This window comes from Mytilus galloprovincialis, chromosome 11, assembly GCF_965363235.1.
Source record: "Mytilus galloprovincialis chromosome 11, xbMytGall1.hap1.1, whole genome shotgun sequence".
Classification (NCBI taxonomy): domain Eukaryota; kingdom Metazoa; phylum Mollusca; class Bivalvia; order Mytilida; family Mytilidae; genus Mytilus; species Mytilus galloprovincialis.
This window is the reverse complement of record NC_134848.1, coordinates 941972-959836: the sequence shown is the minus strand read 5'-3', so window position 1 is coordinate 959836 and position 17865 is coordinate 941972. Positions and strand designations below refer to the sequence as shown.

The window sequence follows — 17865 nt, the reverse complement described above, 5'->3', positions numbered from 1 at the left end:
CAAAATATGCAATCTTTAATGACCTGACAACAGTATCGTAACTATATCCCTTCTTATAAATAAGTCTATTCAAAGGTTTTGTTAGTTTTTGAGGTGAATACTGACACCTTTGTGCTTTATAAAGAATATTTCTTTAAAAATTGGATGTGAAATACCTGAACGTATAAGAAGTCTGCATGTTGAGCTATATTTACGAATGATGTCCTTATACCGATGATAAAATTTAGTAAATGTTTTGACTAGTTTGTGATATCGAAAACCCTGGTGTAATAATTTTTAAGTAATACATAAATTTCTCTCGTTAAAATCTAAAACATTGTTACATGCACGAGCGAACCGTACAAGTTGAGATATATAAACACCGTAAGATGGTGACAAGGGAACGTCACCATCTAAAAATGGATAATTTATTTGTTGGCTGGACATATATACAGATCGGACATCGACCATATCAATACATTGACACAAAAGCACATAGTCACATCGGCGTAATATTTCTCTTTGATATTGCCTTCAGCGGTAGATTACTCTTTGACACAGGTAGATTACTCTTTGACACAGCCTACGGCGCTCGAATGACGTTGACACAGCCTTCGGCGTTATATCGTCTTTTTGTCCAAACCCGAACATGAACCCTAATCCTAACCCTAACCTTATCGTAACCCTTATCCTAAACTCTTATCCTAATTCTACCATAACCCTTATCCTAAACTCTAATCCTAAACCTACCCTTACCCTATTCTTATCCTTAAACCCTTACATTTACCCTAAATGTGACCATAATTCCTAACCCTAGCCTATGACTCTAGATTACCATTGAACAAAGCGTAAGGAGTTAGATTTCCACTTGACCCAGCCTTCTCCAGTAGTTTCCCCTTTTATACAGTCTTACAATACTAGTAGTTAATTTCACTATTACACTTACCATGGTGCCAGAGGACTATAGACGTCAAATTGTTCTTTGCCAAAGCCTAGATTGCCGATCATAAACCATTGTCTATATGTCCATATGTCAATGTGTCAATGTGTCTATATGTCGATAAGTCCAGACTAGTCATTAAATGTCATACCGATTCACTCTTTAATAATTCGCTGATGGAAACTATTTTTTTCCGTATTCTCCAGTTGATCCTTGATTGGTTGGCGGGGAACCAAAAACATTTAGTTTAAATATGAGCCACGTTAGTTACAGCATCGATTGGTTGGTGGGGTCTAAAAACCTTCAGTTTAAATATGAGCCACGTTGGTCACAGCATTAATTGGTTGGTGTGGGACAAAACCTTTCCTCTCTTTATAAGCAAGGTGGTCACAGCATTGATTGGTGAGGGCATAATTGATAGGTTGGCGGGGACAAACACTTCTCTTTCTTTAATAGCCACGGTGGAGGCAAAATAGATTGATTGGTGGGGGACAAAACATTTTAGTTTAAATATGAGTAACGGTTGGTTACATCATTGATTGGTTGGTGCGGGACAGTTTTGTAAATTTAAATATGAGCCACGTTGGTTACAGAATTGATTGGTTGGTGGGTGACAAAAAATAGTTTAAATATAAGCTACGTCGGTAACAGCATTGATATTTTGACAGGAACAAAAAACTTAACTCTCTTCATAAGTCGAGGTGTTGGCCACATTGATTGATTGGCAGTAAAAAAAACTTTACCTTCTTAATAAGTTAAGGTGTTGGCATCATTGATGGGTTGGTATAAGGAAAAAAAACCTTTTCTTTCTATAAAAGTTACGGTGTTGGTAGCATAGATTGGTTGACGGGGACAAAACACCGTCACGTTACTTTCTTTATATGCCACGGTGGTGGAAACATTTATCGATGGGTGGGGAAATAACCTTTTCTATTGTCGCAGTGATTGGTTTGAGGGGAAGAAATATGTTCTTTCTATATTAGCCATGGTGGTGGCAGCATTTATAGGTTGGCGGGGAAAAAACCTTAATGATCTGTATTAACTACAGTGGTCAAATTTATAGGTTGGTGTACTGTAATAACCACAGTTATCACATGTATATAGGTTATAAAGACACGTTATAGTTTTATATAAGCCATGGTGGCAATATTGATTGAATAGTTGGCGGGGACAAAATCTTTTAAATAATCATATTATACACAATGGTCATGATCTTATCGATTTACTAGTAATTGGGAAACAAAACCTTAATGTGTTTTACTAGCAACGGTGGCCTTATTCATAGAATGGAGGGGAACAGAGAAGATTTCAGACGACAAACTTCGACGACCAACTTATACTAAAAAACCAATGTAAAAAGAATATATTGTAACAAATATCACATTTTGTAGTTTGCTGATGATTTTAGGTGAAATATAGTTATCTAGATTTCCCATGCATTACTTGGATTGGTGGTGATGATTTTCATTTGTATTATTTAGTTGTTCAAAGCGAGATAACTAAAGTCTTTTTGTTAAACTCCAAGAGACTTTTAAACGTCAATAGAAATGAAGCTAAGTGTTATATGCTAACGGTCAATAGACATGGGACACACATGTTAACAAAACATCAACACAGTTCAAAGCGAACACAATGAATGCACACGTAGTCTACTAGTAATTTGATATCACTTTCAAATAAAAAGTCAGCAAGTTTTGACAAAAAGGTAAACAAAAATCCCACATCGAAAAACTAAAATCTAAACGGAATGCTTTAAAAGAATTATGAGGTCATGTAATTGAAAGATGAACTAAGCGATTGGTTGTTTTTTGTTTGCTTTCTGTCTATTGGTCTACTCCTGTAAGTTGCATAAAATTGAGAATGGAAATGGGGAATGTGTCAAAGAGACAACAACCCGACCAAATAAAAAACAACGGCAGAGGGTCACCAACAGGTCTTCAATGTAGCGAGAAATTCCCGCACCCGGAGGCGTCCTTCAGCTGGCCCCTAAACAAATATATACTAGTCCAGTGATAATGAACGCCATACTAATTTCCAAATTGTACACAAGAAACTAAAATTAAAATAATACAAGACTAACAAAGGCCAGAGGCTCCTGACTTGGGACAGGCGCAAAAATGCGGCGGGGTTAAACATGTTTGTGAGATCTCAACCCTCCCCCCATACCTCTAACCAATGTAGAAAAGTAAACGCATAACAATACGCACATTAAAATTCAGTTCAAGAGAAGTCCGAGTCTGATTTCAGAAGATGTAACCAAAGAAAATAAACAAAATGACAATAATAAATAAATAACAACAGACTACTAGCAGTTAACTGACATGCCAGCTCCAGACTTCAATTAAACTGACTGAAAGATTATGATTTCATCATATGAACATCAGGCACAATCCTTCCCGTTAGGGGTTTAGTATCATACCATCATAACATATATGAGAAGAACATAACCCGTGTCATGCCAACAACTGTTTTTAGAATAAATGTGTTTAGTTCCGATGCAAAGACCTTATCAGTGACTCAATATTAACGCCAAAATATGCAATCTTTAATGACTTGACAACAGTATCGTAATTATATCCCTTCTTAATAAGTCTATTCAAAGGTTTTGTAAGTTTCTGAGGTGAATACTGACACCTTTGTGCTTTATAAAGAATATTTCCATAAAAAATTGGATGTGAAATACCTGAACGTATTAGAAGTCTGCATGTTGAGCTATATTTACGAATGATGTCTTTATACCGATGATAAAATTTAGTAAATGTTTTGACTAGTTTGTGATATCGAAAACCCTGGTGTAATAATTTTTCAGTAATACATAAATTTCTCTCGTTAAAATCTAAAACATTGTTACATACACGAGCAAATCGTACAAGTTGAGATATATAAACACCGTAAGATGATGACAAGGGAACGTCACCATCTAAAAACGGATAATTAACGATAGGAAATGAAAAATCATCCCTTTTATCATAAATTTTAGTATTCAGCTTTCCATTAGTGATATAGATATCAAGATCGAGAAAAGGGCAGTGGCCATTGTTAGTATTAGCTTTATTTAAAGTAAGTTCAACAGGATAAATTTCATTAATATACATACTGAAGTCGTCATTATTGAGAGCCAAAATATCATCCAAATATCTAAAAGTATTATTAAATTTGTTTATCAGATGTTGTTTCGATGGGTCTTTGCTTATTTTTGTCATAAATTGTAACTCATAACAATACAAAAACAGGTCCGCAATAAGTGGTGCACAGTTAGTCCCCATTGGAATTCCGATAATCTGACGATATACGGAATCCCCAAAGCGAACAAAAATGTTATCTAGTAAAAATTCAAGGGCATATATAGTATCAAAGCATGTCCAATTAACATAGTTTTTTTGTTTATCGCTACTAAAAAATGACCTAAAAGAGTTTGAACATATATATTCACATTCTGATTTTTTGAATGCCCATTTAATTAGGTGTGTGAATTTTTTCTTAATGAGAATGTGAGGCAATGTGGTATACAGGGTAGAAAAATCAAAACTTTGAACAGATTCATAATCACCAATATAAGCATGCAATTTATCAAGTACTTCCAACGAGTTCTTGACACTCCAAAAGTAATTTATTCCACTATTTTCGAAGGCCTTATTTGAACAATTTATTATCAGGTTTTTAATTGTACCAAGTGTGCTGGTAAGAAGAATAGACAATTTAGTAGTTGAACAATGGCTTGAAGACGAAATAAATCTATATTTGTAAGGGGTTTTGTGTAGCTTCGGAAGCCAATACATAGTTGGGACTTTCATAGTATTTGGCTCTGCTTGTAAAACGGTGGCTAAAAGTTTATGTTTGTTACAGATTTCGTTTTCTGAAAATGGAGTCAGTTGGAATGTTGGTGAATTGGTGATTTCCTTTTTCAGAACCTCAATGTAAAATTTACGTCAAACAATAATAATATTATTAGCAGCTTTATCGGTCGGGACAAAAACAAATTCCTTGGCTAGTTCTTTTAGTTTATGTTTGATACGAGAAATAGGTTTATTGTGGTTATTGTTAATAGTAAAATGTTCTTTAAAATGTTGAATACGTATATCAACTGAATTAAAAAAAGAGTCCAAAGATTTTTTGTCAGCTTTTTCCCGTTTTATCCATTTCATACAGTAAGTATGGAGTGAGTCGTGGATAATATTACGACACTCATTCCAATTAATAATTGACGGGGGACGATATTTAGGTCCTTTACTGAGGAATGATTTTAACTCTCGGTCTTGAACGATGTTAAGATCTCCTGTTATAACATGGGAAATGGGTCCATAAATATATTCGAAATTACTGCAATTACATGAAGTAGGTGTATTTTCACTGATATTAACATCTTTACACAATTGACTATAATTAAACACAAATTTCCGGGTAGATTTCTTGTAAATATAACAAATAAGAGGTAGCTCAGTATTGTCAAAATATCCAGGAATTTGTTCTTTAACAGAATGGTCGTTAAATATACCGGCAATATTTACAAAATCAAAGCCTTTATTGACATACTTAATTTTAATAAAATGTTTTTTATGATCTTCAGGGCGATCAATTTTGGGATGCATAGTTGCATGCATAGTTCGGACGTTTAATAAACAATCAGTACACTGGATAGGTTTTTTAGATACCTTTTTGGGTCGTTCGGGTGAAGGATGGTAATTGTGACGGTCATATGGATATGAGGATATTTTGCTTTGGTATATAAAAAAGAAGATGTGGTATGATTGCCAATGAGACAACTCTCCACAAGAGACCAAAATGCCACAGCAATTAACTACTATAGGTCACCGTACGGCCTTCAACAATGAGCAAAACCCATACCGCATAGTTAACTATAAAAGGCACCGAAATAACAATGTAAAACAAATCATACGAGAAAACTAACGGCCTTATTTATGTAAAAAAATGAACGAAAAAAATATGTAACACATAAACAAACGACAACCACTGAGTTACAGGCTCCTGACTTGGGACAGGCACATACATAAATAATGTGGCGGGGTTAAATTTGTTTTCCGCGAGCGGACAGCCGGACTTACAGAAGCAAGGACTGATGACAGACAGATATAAACCATGGGTTTACTACATGTTATCTTCCTCATTCTTCAAGATAGTTCAAACTGGATACATGCATTAGCCTTTATTTTCCAAGCTATCAATGTCTTTTCGAGTTTATATATTGCTGTCTCATGTTTGTCTACCACATACATTCTTTTAATCATACAGTTGCTGTATCTAAATGAAATGGACACACAATATAATTATATTAATTCCAAAGGATTTGATACCCTTTTAAGTTAGTGATGAGGTAATTATTGTTTTTGAAGATAAACTGTCCCATCGATTTTCCTCAAAAACACTTTGTTAATTAGGTCATCCGAAACCATCTTCTGGATTTAACTAGGTTCAACCTACCATTTGTTTCTTAAAATGTCCTGTACCAAGTCAGGAAAATTGCCATTGTTATATTAAAAGTCGTTTCTGTGTGTGTTACATTTTAATGTCGTGTTTCTGTTGTGTCGTTGATCTCCTTAAATATTTGATGTGTTCCCTCAGTTTTAGTTTGTAACTCGGATTTGTTTTTTTCTCGATCGATTTATGATTTCGAACAGCGGTATACTACTGCTGCCTTAATTGTTTAACCTCGTCAGGAATGCTCAAAACAAAATATTCAAAAGCCAAGAATGTAAATATTACGTATACCTTATTAAATTCTTTGAAAGCACTTTATGACAAAACTATGTTTGTTTGTGTATGGTGATAACTTATGCGTACTCATTAGTTTACTGGTTTTTATTATTATTATTTTTTTGTATAGAATTTGTAATCTGCTTCCTTCCAAATCTTGATGCGATTTTGTATTAATTCGGGATTGTCTAACCAATACTGTTTGCTACATCTTTATTACATTGAATTTTATGAACCTCCCCCCCAACCGAATCTTTATGAAAAGAAATAGGTGTGGTATCAATGCCAATGTGACAACACTCCACCAGAAACTAAATAGCGTTGATGTAACGAAATTATGTTCCAATTGGGCCACCAATTATGAGTAAATTACAATTTTACCATGTTTCGAACATATATATTCATTTTTCAAGTTTCCACAGAAAATGTAAAACCAGCAAATTGTCCTTGGTCTACATTTGATATACCTGTACACATTGGTGAATTCTTGAATGTTATTGAAACGTCACAATCTGATGCTTTATCTGAATGATTACACATTATACCATAATACATATTCTTCCTATAATTTTGTGTAGTTATGGTGTATTCCTTTCCGGACAAAATTTGAACCGGTTTTGGAAGCTTTATAAGACGTGCTTCGCGTCCATAATCACAATCTATTTCAGTTTTATGGACAATAAACTCCTCGTTGGTTTCATCTAATATTTTAAAGGTAATTTCCGTATCATCAGAATTATACGGAAATAAATTGACCCCTCTAAGCCAGATATCTGTATCAGCTTGGAAGATTAAAGCCTCTGTACCGTCACTTTCAAAATAAATCTGTGAAAAATCATTATACCTCGTAACAGTGTGCAATTGTTTTTTTTCGAAAGGGTCTCGTCTTTTGTCATTTGTAAAATTCGAAATTTTAATTCCATACTGGGAACGATAAATGGCTATTATCTCATCACGTGATAAAAAATCTATATTTGCTATGTCTTTTGAAAAGAAATCCATGTCAACAACTGGAAATCGTATTTGATATAAAGTCTGTCCCACAAGATTCCGCATGTTTTCGCCGGTTGATTCGATCCCCTGAGAAACACATTGAGCCTTGGTCCATTTTAGGAGAAACTGACATACATCGGTTTCACTGCAGTTTAAATAATCTGATTTTAAGATTATATCTACTAATTCTTTCGGGAGGACTAACGAGTGTTCTGAGAGAAGACATGCTTTTGTATTCAATTCAATGTGTTGAAGACTTTCTTGTAGAAGATCAGGCAGATGATATTTGTATGCAGTTTGTAAAGTTTTAGCTGCATGGTTGGACATGGCTGTCCTCTTTAAGGTCTTTTCACATTCTCGCTTAACCTTTGATAACATGTACTTGTCAGATGCATATAGCAATTCAGTCACGTTAGAGTTAGTTACTGCTAAGTTGTCGGTGTATATGTACCTGAAATAACAACTAAAGGGTGAATTTAGTTCGACCCGCGAGATCGGTCACTTCCAGACAATGAATAAAAACTCAATACTAGTGACCTTCCTTGTAGCGAACCTACCTAGCAACTACTGATCAAAATGTAGTAAAGATTATGAACAATTATGTAATCGGCATACAATTGTCCATACTTTCTTTCCTTGCATATTTGTTTTCAATTTTTGTAGCAATTATTAAATAGGAGAATACACATGATATTACGGAAGCCGATCAGGGCCATTCAAAGAAAATAAATTATGTCGTAATTACGACATAGCATGTCGTAATTTCGACATAACATGTCGTTATTACGACATCGCTGTGTCGTAATTTCGACATAACATGTCGTTATAACGACATCGCTGTATCGTTATTTCGACATAACATGTCGTAATAACGACATCACTATGTCGTTATAACGACATCACTATGTCGTAATAACGACATCGCTATATATATATATATATATATGTATATATAAAAGAATATAATGTATTATGATTGCCAAGAGAATAAATGACACAGAAATTAACAACTATATAGGTCATCATAAAGCCCCCAATAATTAGATAAGCCCCTGCATATTCAGCTATAAAAGAGGGACGAAAGATACCAGAGGGAGAGTGCCCGACACGTCCCCGAAATGCTGTGTGACCTGTGGTAGACAGTGTTATTAATTAATTATTAGCTCCATTGGTAAAACTCCAAATTTCATATTTAGTGTATACCATTGTTCAATTATTTACATAAAGCTTAATAAGTATATATTTGTTAATTGCATAGCTTTTGCTATTTGAATTCATTGGTTAAAGATATTTATTTATATTGTAAAGTTCCTTCAGTGAGAAACTTATATATTTTATAAATCCCAAGTTTGATTAACATGTTACCAGCCGTGGACAGGTTTAGTAGTCAATCAAGGTCGATATAAACTTCTAATTGTTCAAATACGTTACACTTAAAATGCGGCGTCGAAGAGGGTTTGTGACTCCGATTAATTGTTGCAAGTTTTATTCGTTTTTTTATATGCTGGTTGATTCTGGTTCTGTGTGTTTTGTGATGTCATTTTGTCATAAATGACCTCAAGTTGTGGAAATCGATTTAATAATGTTTACCCTTTAAGTTGTTTCATCTAAAAATGCAGTACTGTAGAAAGAAAAGATGGGACGGAAGTACATGTATACGGTTTTCCATAAAAAAAAATTGTTTAGATGTACAAATCTTTTATCATAGGATGTTTAACTTTCAAGGTGCATATCATCTGTCATTGTAAAATTTCTATATCTTAATTCAACCCCAATACAAATATATCTGACACTCTGCAAGTAAATCGAACATTTTTACCCTTGGTTAAATTTGAATAGAAAAGTATTTTCCCTGGCACATAAGTTGTCGAAATACACCCCTTCAATTACTTGAACCTTGGCTTGAGAATTATTTCCCAAGTCATCTATAGTGTTTAACTTCTGATATACATTTTAAATTATAGTAATCTACTCCTGGATCTTCCTCGAAAACGGCTAATATAATCCCGGGTTTTTATTAATTCGATGAAACGGTTTTCGTCGCTGTTTGGGATTCGTCTTTCAATTACCTCCATTTCATGCACAAGTTTATAATGACGAAAAGTTCCGGCTTCGCTAGTACAGGAATTACTTTCATCACGACAGTTATAGCATGAATAGCAGGACAAATCGCGAAGTAAAACATTCCGTGAACTGGTATTAAGTCTTTTAATATTGGTGATTGCACCTTACTGAAGTGACGACTTTAAATGATCTATTTCGGAGTACTTCCGCAACATAAATTTCAATTCGCATTTTACATTTAGAGGACTGCCTTGGTGTCTCCAATTTGTCTTTGCAAAAGTTGTCCGAAGTTCATGTAATGAGATTTTTTCCCCATTTCCCCATTCTTTTAACTAAATCGTTAAAAGCTATAAACGATTAATAAAAATTGCAAAATTTAACCTGTGTCGAAGCTTTGTCCCCGGGCGGAGTCTATAGCAACATGCAATATTCTTTTTTTCGACAGCCATCAACATCTTTTTCCAAATTTCACCACACGATTTGTTTTAATTATCATGAACATTTAATTGAAACTTTAGCACATGTAACGTCGGAAATTGGCGTCTTTCGGATTTTAGACGTGTTCAGACGTTTGGACAAATTGGCTACCGTTTTGTAATGTGTGAAAGAATTTTATTCCTTTAAGACCCAAATATGTAGTTAATAAGAATCTTGGCGTTTTTTACTCTTCGTGTATCTACCTTTTGTTTTGATCAATTATAAAAAATACGCGTTAACTGCTTTGAAAAATGAAATATCAACTTGGACAAAATGGCTATCGTTTGAAAAACGACTGTGTAGAGAAGATTGCAATATTTGAACTCACGAACAATGAGGCAAATATTTGTACTTTTGTGAGATATAATTATTGTCTGACTCTTTTTATTCATTTTCTGCTATATCTACTTATAAAATTCACTTTCAGTCGTTGAGTTAACGAAAAACGTTGTTGGACATTTTTCTTATTCCACCTTAATATTCAGTCACAGAGTCAAATGAAACTTGGCAAAATAATGGTTTTAACGCCACAAAGAACCGACACATGTCGTTGTTCCTACCAAGAATCAAGAAGATCAGAGAATAAGAAATAGGATCACTATACATAAGAGTTAAAATAATTTTTCATAAATGTAACGTTGGACATCCGTTTTTTTCACATAGCTTTGTTATTTTAATCCTCAAATATACAAGATATTACTTATCATATGATCAAGAGCTGTAAAAACATAATTAAAAACATATATTAAATTTGTTTTAATATTGGTTCGTGTTTTCTAACATTTTTATTTTGTTTTGCAGATGAAATTTCGAAGATTCTGTTTTAGATCCTAGGGGTTGTAGGAACATCGTGCCCAACGTTTGAAAGTAGAAATAGAGCAATCAATACTTCAATTCACCATTGTAACAAGAAGCCATGTAGTTGGTGCTTATTTAAAGGGAGGTGGAAAACTTGGCTTGCCTTGATAAGACTGTATGTCAGTCCTCATATAATGCCACATATTATTGAAGTTAAAATCGACCTTAACTGGCTATTCCACCCTCCCACGGCTGGTATCATTTTAAACTTAAATGGGATCTATAAAAAAGTTTCTCACAGAAGGTAACTAAAGAAGGTAACCAAAGATTTTGAGAAGATGCAAATATTAAACTTTACAATATAAATAGATATCTTTAACCAAAAAATTCAAATAGCAAAAGCTATGCAATTAACAAATATGTACTTATTAAGCTTCATGTAAATTATTTAACAATGAAATACATTAAATATGAAATTTGGAGTTTTACCAAGGGAGCTTATAATTAATTAATAACGCTGTCTGCCACACAGCATTTCGGGGACTTGTAACACAACACATGGTTATTTGGAATAGTTGTCCTCTATACCGTAAAATACATTAGTATATATACAGAAAATAAATAGTGTCAAGGTTTCTATTAATTTGACCATTATTGTTTTAATTCTAAAGATACAGGGATGAATATCTATTAAGTTGACTCTAATTGACATGTTTTGACCAACCAGGAAATTGATGTTTGAAGAATACACGTATGTCCAGTGTTATAACTACATTTTTAATTGTAATTGCTACATGTCACCACCTGGTCTGCATGTAAACATGTTATATGCAACCCAGCGGTCAATTGAACAACCTTTTACAAGGTCATGTTTTTTCTTAATAGATATTCCCCTGTATTTATTTTAAATATAAAAATTTTGAGAATATATAATCATAAATATAATCATAAATATAAATATATTGTCACAGACTCTCCCTCTGGTATCTTTCGTCCCTCTTTTATAGCTGACTATGCGGGGGCTTTTCTTATTAGTGGGGGCATTATGATGACTTATAGTTGTTAATTTCTGTGTCATTTAGTCTCTTAGCAATCATAATACATATTATTTATATATATATATAGCGATGTCGTTATTACGACATAGCTATGTCGTTAAAACGACATAGTGATGTCGTTAAAACGACATAGTGATGTCGTTATTACGACATGTTATGTCGAAATTACGACATAGTGATGTCGTTATAACGACATGTTATGTCGAAATTACGACATAGCGATGTCGTTATAACATGTTATGTCGAAATTACGACATAATTTTTTTTTGAATGGCCCTTATCGGCTTCCGTATGATATACATTCACTTTTTTCAAATTTAAAAAAAGTTGTAAATCCCTGTTAAGTAGAGATTACAACATTTGGGTAGTTCTTCACGAGATAATTTTCATTCTAATCCGAGTTTAAGCGGAATAAGAGATGAAAATTTCTCAAAATAGTGGCTGCGAGGTAAACTATGTCCTATTTCGACCGTTAAAGGTATTACTTGCTGGTGACAATACTTAATCAAAACCTAATAACATAAAACTGTAAATGTTTTTTTCGTTAGGTTCCAATAAAATATAAAATCTATAGCTGGCGGTTCTGACGAATGAATGGTATATATGTTGTGTACAAGTTGTAATGTTGTACAAATTATGATTTGTACAGACTTTTTGTACAAGTTATCAGAATTTTATGAGCCGCTTTACACAAATGGATGATGCAAGCAAACAGTGTTTTGTTTTGCATATTTCTGTCATATTTCCTGCATATATACTACATGATACAGTCTAAAACTGATCATTGATACAAAAACATTTTTAGAATATAAAACGACTTTTTATGGATATGATTTTGGTATATGGAGAAAAATAAAGCTAGAATTTAAACCATTCAGGTATCCTTATTTCCAGTTTTAGGACAATGAGAATGGCACTAAATGTTAAGTTGAAGTATATAGATTTGAATTTAAGACATTTAACTGAAACATTTTAGAAGATAAACTTGTATCACCTGTTGCAAGAAGGTCGGTGTCAAAAAACTTATAACTTGTACAAAAACCCTGTACAATTTATAATTTGTACAAACTTACATCTTGTACACAACATATACACAAATGACAACACTCAAAGGGCAGACGCATACACATCTGGCTGTCAAAGGGCAGACGCATACACATCTGGCTGTCAAAGGGCAGACGCATACACATCTGGCTGTCAAAGGGCAGACGCATACACATCTGACTGTCAAAGGGCAGACGCATACACATCTGGCTGTCAAAGGGCAGACGCATACACATCTGGCTGTCAAAGGGCAGACGCATACACATCTGGCTGTCAAAGGGCAGACGCATACACATCTGGCTGTCAAAGGGCAGACGCATACACATCTGGCTGTCAAAGGGCAGACGCATACACATCTGGCTGTCAAAGGGCAGACGCATACACATCTGGCTGTCAAAGGGCAGACGCATACACATCTGGCTGTCAAAGGGCAGACGCATACACATCTGGCTGTCAAAGGGCAGACGCATACACATCTGGCTGCTTTTAATTTACAATAACAATGTTCAAATCTCAAAAATCAATTGAGAAGACAACGCAAGATAGAAAAAAATAAAAACTGAAGGCAATTGCATGAACTTTAAAAGGAACAAGACCGGGTGAGTCGACAGGGTACGCGTCTCCTACAATGCATGCATCATCTGCCATGGGAATCCACTCTTATTCAAAAAGTCACCATCGAATAAAAGACACAATCGGGAATAGGACACAATCGGAAATTTTACAGATTAGATGACTGTTCTGGTATCCAAGTTTGAGAAAACATGCCGTTAGTGAGTTGAGACACATACATATCGTATAGGTTAACCAATTTGATTGTTAATTCTACGTTAAGCACTAATGGGTATATCATAGCTTCCAGTTTTTGTTGGTGCAGGAAGTTGGTGTACCTGGAGAGATCCACTGACCGTCGACAGGAAAACTGTCAAGCCTTAAGTTTAGTGATATAAACATGCCCATTTTAGCCTCAGGGTAAAGATGAGTTTTAGCAATGGTAATTTAAACATGGTTAATCCTTCAACCCCTCAAGTTCGTCCGCCATCATTGTTTTCATTTATCGCACATGCGGAAGACCCGTGACGTCACTTTACAGCTGAGCGGTGTTCAATATATAGCAAAAGAACAACGTGGAAAAAGTGAAACCAAAACATGAGGTTGAAACAGGTAAAAAACATTAAAATAAAAAAATCTTTGTCAAAATCGCCATTTTTACTCATTCCCTTTTCTACCCATCTTTAGATTGATTTTTTATTATTAAAACACAGGTGAAATCCCTTTCAAATTGAGTTGCCGGTTTGTTTACAATCAAGTGATCAAAACTCGTGACCTACAAAAGTATGACAGGCCAAGCAAACGCAAAAATCGTATCCAACAAATATGGAAGTTTTAAGGCATTTTTGGCACAGATTCTGAAAAATTCGGGAAAAATGATGAGTTATCGCTATAAGATGGCTTCTACTGCCAGATGTGATTTTCCCACAACATCATAGTTGCAAAAAAAAGGTAAGGCTTTGTTGATTCCTGACCAATATTTACTATGGAGGGCTCAAAATCTAGCTGAGAAGTTGCACTTTACATACAGCAATAAACAAAAGACATCACTTTACATTTCAGGCTAAACCTACCTTCCTCAGGCATGATAAAAAGTACAGGTTGTACAGTCCCACGGCTTTGACAAATGCATACATATCAGTAAAGAATAATGAAATGTCACAGAGAAAAGCAGCTTTACAATTTAATGTCCCAAGGCAAACTATACGTGATAGAATCACTAGCAAAATAAGTCCAGATTGTCTCACCACTGGAAGGGCACCTGTATTTTCGCTTGAAGAGGAGGCACGGATTATGGAACATGTCAAGTCCATGGCTTCATATGGATATGGGTACACTAGACAAGAAGTTACAGATCTAGCTACTGATTTTGCCAACACAATCAAAATAAAACCAAGGAATGACGAATTTACTTTGAGATGGTTTGAGGGTTTCATAAAAAGATGGCCAGAACGTAGAGTGGTGAAATCTAGAAGTTTAGAGATTCTACGTGCAAAATGCGGTTCTGTTGCTTATGTTGAAAATTACTTTGCAAGCTTAAAGGAAGTAGTCCTAAAATACAATCTTCAGGATAAACCACATTACATATTTAATGTTAATGAGAAGGGTATAACACTGAATCATAAACCACCTAATGGTTGGTGTATCTGGAATTGAATGTACCACATCATCAGTAACATCTGGAAGGTCTAGTACTACCACCATACTTGGATGTGGAAGTGCCTCAGGATTTGCTGTTCCTCCATATTTTGTATTTGAAGGGAAAAAATGAATAATGAATTGATGAATGGTGCAACACCTGGTGCTGTTGGTGCAGTATCAGACTCAGGATGGTCCAATACCAAGATATTCAGACAATATTTAACAGACTATTTTCTTAAATATATTCCTGGCAGAAACAATGACAACGTACTGCTTCTCCTCGATGGGCATAAGTCACATGTGGCAGTTGACATAATTGAATGGGCACAGGAACACCACATCATCATTCACGTCTTGCCAGCTCATACCTCACATATTTTACAACCTTTGGATGTTGGATGTTAAGGGGCGTTGCAGCGTATTTATGATAATGAATGTCACAAAACCATACGTCAAAACTCCTCAGTAATAACCAAATACAATATATGTGAACTAGCCTGCAATGCATACCAGAAAGCTCTGTCCCCAGAAAACCTTCAGTAAGCATTTGGGAAGACCGGAATATACGCCCTGGATAAGACTGTCATCAACCAAGATCAACTGAAACCATCAGAGGTATTTGCAAGAAATGAGGAATGTAAAGAACCTTCAGATGAACCAAAAACAGATGAGATACAAATGCAAGTAGTCGAAGTTGATATAAATATAGAAGTAACGGTAGCTGTTGAAAGTACTGTGACTGATGTTGTTGAAGATATGCAAGACCATGATACTGCTGTACCATACTTCTTTGCGGAAAGAATAAACAAACTAAAAGAAATTAAGTCCGAAAATGACAAGAAAGAAAGAAAACCCTTGGAAAGATTGTCTCTGGTATGCCAATAACTGAAAGTGCGGTAGCAGAAAAGGTGAAACAGCACATTGAAAACCAAGGAAAAAATAAACCAAGCAACCAGAGTAGTAAGAAAACTGGAAAACAAAATAAAAAGAATATGTCCACTTCTGCTTCATCACTTACACCAGGACCTAGCCGCATATGTAATAAACCAGGACATAGCAACACGTCTCAAAATCCAGGACCTAGTCACAAATACATTGATGACTCCATGGACTTCAGCAATACAAACGATGAAGAAATTCAAGAAGTCGAATTATGTTGTGTGTGTAAGCAGTTTATCCCCAATCAAATTAGACTTGGGGTTGGTGTTGAACTTACCAAATGGGTGCAGTGTGACAATTATCGGTGCCAGCGCTGGACACATCTGAAATACTGTACAGAACTGAGGGCTGTGAGGAGGAATACTAAGATTTACTGCATGCCTAATTCCATTGCAAGGACATAGAATAGACAATTTTGCCAAATTTCTTTGTTATTGTTACTTGTTGAAAATTTATTGTTACTTATTTATTTTTGTTGTTTTTTTCCAATACTCACCCTTTTAAATTAACTTAAAGTTTGAACAAAAAACGCGAAAATGCAATGTGCTTGGCATAATCTGTGTGACGTCACAAGGTTGTACATCCGGTGGACGAACTTGAGGGGCGAAAGTAGAACAGGCATTGATTTCAAGTAAGTGTTCACTTTTGCATTTTCGTTATACTACGGTCTTTTGCTGATTCTTTTTCATGTCAAAGTTCAGAATTTTATTGAATCTTTATGACTTCAAATTATCGGGAATATACGGGAAACATAGCTGAAAATGCACCACGATACTTGTTAGGTTGACGAAGTTTTGGGAGTGTAGGAAACATCATAAGGTCTTTGGAAAAAATTCTTACGCTAAAATATCGTTAAAGGTGCTTTCGTCAATATCTGGAATAGCTATCTCTCCTGTCTCAGGCATAGAACCCTCAAACATAGTGTGGAATACTGGACTCCGGCTAGCTAACATGTATTTGTGTGCTTTGATTGGTGTTCGTCCTTCCCCTACCCTCAGTGTGACGTCACACATGATCTCGTTCTTCAGCATGTGCATCATACAGTCGGACAGAGTCATATCACCACGCCAATCACCAGTTTTTATTTCACAAACAGCCATCTAATACAAAATAAAAGATATACAATAAATTGAAATATTTTACTAACCTACATAGACGCGACATTTACACCAGAAATGACAGAATTTTTATTCACTGCACCATAAAAGACCTAAAAGCACTAATGGCCTTAGGTTTTAAAAATAGCAAAAAAAAAAAGTAAACGGTCATGATACATATTCAAATTCATTTCTGAATAGTAAAATGAAAGTACTTCAGTTAACTGTTAATGTAGATGTTAGAAAGTGGTGAAAATTCCAAAAAGGCTATTATTATCCCTTATGGGCCAGGCAATACTACCGTGCCACATAAAATATTATGATTTTTACAGGCCTGAGATCAAAATATTACAAATCGACTTTCAATTCATTTTCATGTATAACTCAATACGCATAAATATAACTCATTTAAAAAAACAAACTTACCAGTTACCTTATGTTGTCGTTGGCTATATAAGAATTGAAAACGAAAGTAGATGTTCGTTTGATCATGTAACAAAATATCGACAACGGAAATGGATAAAATTTCCGGAAAATACATATTAAACAAATGGATTATTTTCGTATAATG

The 17865-nt window shown here is 34.7% G+C and overlaps 1 long non-coding RNA gene and 1 pseudogene across 1 annotated transcript; one reads left to right on the top strand and one right to left on the bottom strand.

The window, feature by feature from the left end:
• Positions 1-6841: 6841 nt before the first annotated feature.
• Positions 6842-17785, bottom strand: LOC143050949 (uncharacterized). The gene is made up of 3 exons (XR_012970503.1): positions 17721-17785; positions 17038-17297; positions 6842-8075 (listed from the first exon to the last, which is right to left on the bottom strand). It is a non-coding gene; the product is annotated as an uncharacterized LOC143050949 (long non-coding RNA).
• LOC143051105 (uncharacterized) lies at positions 14215-16143 on the top strand (annotated as a pseudogene).
• Positions 17786-17865: the final 80 nt, after the last annotated feature.